Source organism: Heterocephalus glaber, unplaced genomic scaffold, assembly GCF_053883595.1.
Source record: "Heterocephalus glaber isolate CG9 unplaced genomic scaffold, H.glaber_assembly_v1.0 deba00001452, whole genome shotgun sequence".
NCBI classification, from domain to species: Eukaryota; Metazoa; Chordata; class Mammalia; order Rodentia; family Bathyergidae; genus Heterocephalus; species Heterocephalus glaber.
In genome coordinates, this window is record NW_028258302.1 from 14398411 (window position 1) to 14402714 (window position 4304).

Consider the following 4304-nt stretch of genomic DNA (forward strand, 5'->3'; position numbering starts at 1 on the left):
AAATCCAAAGAAGGATATGATAAAGGTTGGTTTAGAAATAATTTATCGATAGGCATTATACCTTTTTAGAACAAGTATAATTTGCACAAATTATACAAGTCTCTGTCAAATATTAATGCATACTTAGCACTTTGTTTTTAGCTGAAATAGTGTTTTAGTTGTAAAAAACATTTTTGTTTACAAAAAAAACCAGAAACTTTATCAGAATTTAACATAATTTACAAATGTCCTAAGAATTCATAAGCCACATAATATTTTAAGTAGAAAAACACTAATTTTAAAAGTTTGGTACTGCTTCTGTGGTTTATATGTATTAACTGGTCTCTTTAGAGGAAACCCAACTAAAAGTTGATCATATTCAGCTCTGTAAAATAAAGGCAAAAGCTAATCACCTTCTAACAAAAATTGTATGCAATACTTCCAAGTACCAAAGATATCAGTCAGTGGTTAACTGCCCGGTACAAAATACTAAACAAAATACATTTTGTGCATTGTTTTCCACTTGCAGCCACTCTGTTATCCAAAATAAGGATTTCCAGTAAATAAAACCTTCAATGCAGTTTATTTAGTGTAGACCATTCCATTTTCCCCATTCAGCACTTAATTTTCTCCCCCAAAACCCCCCACAGTGGCACCATATTATTAAAAACATTAAGTGAGATTTATGCTTCAGATCAAGACATCATTTGAGTAATTTCAAATGATGTACAGCTCCTTATGTTAAAAAGATGTTTCATGGTCACAATTACCTCAAAAAGTAATTATATTCAAAAAACCTGACATATCATGCCTTGGCAATTACAAAACCATGATTTTTGACACATGGCAATTTATAAGTTAAGCAAAAGTGAAATGCTAAAAGATGTGAACAGCTGTTTCTGTTTGTTTATTTATTTAATTAATTTTTTTTTTGGTACCAGGGATCAAATTTGGGACCTTATGCTTGCGAGGCAGGCAGCGGAACCACTGAGCTAAATCCCTGGTCCTATTGGACATTTTTTCATATATTTATTTGGTGTTTCTACTTCTTCATCCGAGAAGTGTCTGTTCATTTCAGATGCCCATTTTGGATTGGGTATTTAAACTTGAGGGTCCGACTTTTTTGAGTTTTTTATATATTTTAGATAGTAGTCCTTTGTCTGAGGAGCAGCTGGCAAAAATTTTTCCCACACTGTATGTTGTTTCTTCATTCTCTTGGTGGTTTCTTTTGTTGTGCAAAAGCTTTTTAATAAATGAGATTCCAGTTGTTGATTCTTTGTGATAGTTCCTGTGTGATTGGGGTTTTGTTCAAAGTCTTTGCCTACACCAGTGTCTTCAAGTATTCTACCTATTCTCTCTTCCCTCAGATTTAGTGTTTCTGTTTTAATATTTACATCTATGATCCATTTTGATTTGAGTTTAGTGCATGTTGAAAGATATGAGTCTAGTTTTAATCTTCTGCATGTAGAAATCCAGTTTTTCCAGTACCATTTATTAAAGAAGTTATCTTTCTTCCAGCAAAGCTGTTTGGCTCCTTTGTCAAAGATAAGGTGGGTGAGTGTGTTTGGAATTGTTTCTGCATTTTCCAATCTGTTCCATCGATTCTCTGGTCCATTTTTTTTCTGCCAGTACCATGCTGTTTTTATCACAGTAGCTTTGTAGTATAATTTCAAGTCAGGTATTGTCATGCCTCCTGCTTTCCTTTGTTGCTCAGAATTGCTTTTGCTATTTCAGGTCTCTTCTGGTTCCAAATGAATTTTAGGATTGTTTTCTCTAATTCTGTGAGATATTGGTATTTTGATCAGGATTGCATTAAATCTGTATAATAATTTTGGAAGTATGGCCATTTTCACTATATTAGTTCTTCCTACCCAAGAACAAGGGATATATTTCCATTTTCTGATATTCTCTTTGATCTCCTTTTTAAGAGTACTATGGTCTTCCATGTAAATGTCTTTTACTTCCTTTGTTAGACTGATTCCTAGGTATTTCATTTTTCATAATGATATTGTGAAAGGTGTTGCTTCCTTAGTTTCTCTTTCAGTGAGTTTGTTATATTTGTGTAAAGGCATCCTATTGATTTTTGAGTGTTGACTTTGTATCCAGCTATGCTACTGAGTTTAGTTATTAAATCTAGAAGTCTTTTGGGGGAGTTTTTGGGATCTTCTATGTAGCATATCATGTCATCTGCAAATAATGATAATTTAACTTCTTCCTTTCCTATCTTATTCCTTTTATTTCTCTCTCTCTCTCTCTTCCTTTTGGTACCGGGGATTGAACTCAGGTCCTTGCACTTGCGCAGCAGGCCGCGAAACCACTGAGCTAAATCCCCAGCCCTGTAGAAACTAATTTCTTCTTTAATTTCATCTATGACCCATGCTTGTTCAGAAGAGTGTTATTTCATTTCCATGTGTTTATGAAGTTCTTGTGGTTTCTTTTGTTATTGATTTCCAATTTCACTGCACTATGGTCTGATAATACGGATGGGATAATTTTAATTCTTTTGCATTGCACTTACTTAAGCATATTCTATGAGCTAGTATGTGGCCTATTTTGGAGAACATCCCATGTGCAGCTAAGAAGAATGTATTCTAATGTTGTGGAGTGTCTACTAAGCACATTTGTTCAAAAGTCTAGTTCACCTCGCGGGGTCTCCTTCCGGTTCTCGATGCTTCTCTGAGTCTGCTCTTCCGCCGCCGCCCTCCCTCGGCCCATGACCCGCCCCCGGCCCCCGCCCTCACCTGCCTGGCGCGACCTCCGGTCGGCTTAGTCTTGGTCCAAGGGCTGTCTGAGCCGCTGGAGCCGAGGACCATCCAGACGCGGCGGGACAGAGCACACTTGGACACCGAGGGCCGGGACATCACGGACCATGGGGCTGAAGAGGATTAATAAGGAATTTAGTGATTTGGCCCGTGACCCTCCAGCACAATGTTCTGCAGGCACAGTTGGGGATGACATGTTCCACTGGCAAGCCACAATTATGGGACCTAATGACAGCCCACATCAAAGTGGTGTATTCTTTTTGACAATTCATTTTCCTGCAGACTATGCTTTCAAACCACCTAAGGTTGCATTTACAACAAGAATTTATCATCCAAATATTAACAGTAATGGCAGCATTTGTCTCTATATCCTAAGATCACAGTGGTCTCCTGCTTTAACTATTTTTAAAGTTCTGTTATCCATTTGTTCACTGCTATGTGATCCAAACCCAGATGACCCCCTAGTGCCAGAGATTGCACGGATCTATAAAACAGAGACAAGTACAACAGAATATCTCGAGAATGGACTCAGAAGTATGCCATGTGATGCTACCTTAAAATCAGAATAACCTTCATTATAGCTGGAATAAACTTTAAATTACTGTTCCTTTTTTGATTTTCTTATCTGGCTGTTCCCCTACCAGACCTCATCTTTCTTAATTTTATTTTTTGTTTACCTCCCTCCATTCATTCACATGCTCATCTGAGAAGACTTAAGCTCTTCCAGCTTTGGACAATAACTGCTTTTAGAAACTGTAAAGTAGTTACAAGAGAATAGTTGCCCAAGATTCAGAATTTTTTTAAAAAATGGAGCATGTGTATTATGTGGCCAATGTCTTCACTAACTTGGTTATGAGACTAAACCATTCCTCACAGCTCTAACTGCTGAAGAAGCCAGCTGAGGGGGGGAGATGGATGCTCGGTTGTCACGGCAAAGAAGCAGCATTACTCTAGCAGCATCCATTCTTGCTAAGCCTTCCATTGTTAGAGATTTGAGGTTACATGATATACTTTATGTTCATAACTGATGTGGCTGGAGAATTGGTATTGAATTATAGTATCAGCAGAACAGAAAATGTGATGTATTTTATGCATGTCAATAAAGGAATGACCTGTTCTTGTTCTACAGAGAATGGAAATTGGAACTCAAACACCCTTTGTATAACAAAATAGGGTCTCAAAACATTTTGTAATTTTCATTTAAATTGTTAGGAGGCTTGGAGCTATTAGTTAATCTATCTTCCAAAACAGTTTAATATAGCACTAAGTAAATGATGCAAGTTGTCAATGGATGAGTGATCAACTAATAGCTCTGGTAGTAATTGATTTATTTTTCTTCAGTAAAGTTGCATAAACCAAAAAAAAAAAAGTCTAGTTCAATTCTGATATTTCATTGCTGATTTTTTGTCTAATTGTGACAGTGGGGTGTTGAGGTCCTCTATTACAATTGTATTAGTGCTTATTTGATTTTTCATGTCTGTTAATACTTGTTTTATGTAGTTGGGTGTGCTGATATTTGGTGGATATATATTTATGATTGTTATCTTTTCATTTTGGATTGTT

At 36.5% G+C, this 4304-nt stretch overlaps 1 pseudogene; it reads left to right on the forward strand.

Annotated features, from left to right (window-relative positions):
• Positions 1–2584: 2584 nt before the first annotated feature.
• Positions 2585–3995, forward strand: LOC101711543 (ubiquitin-conjugating enzyme E2 D3 pseudogene; annotated as a pseudogene).
• The last annotated feature ends 309 nt before the right edge of the window (positions 3996–4304 follow it).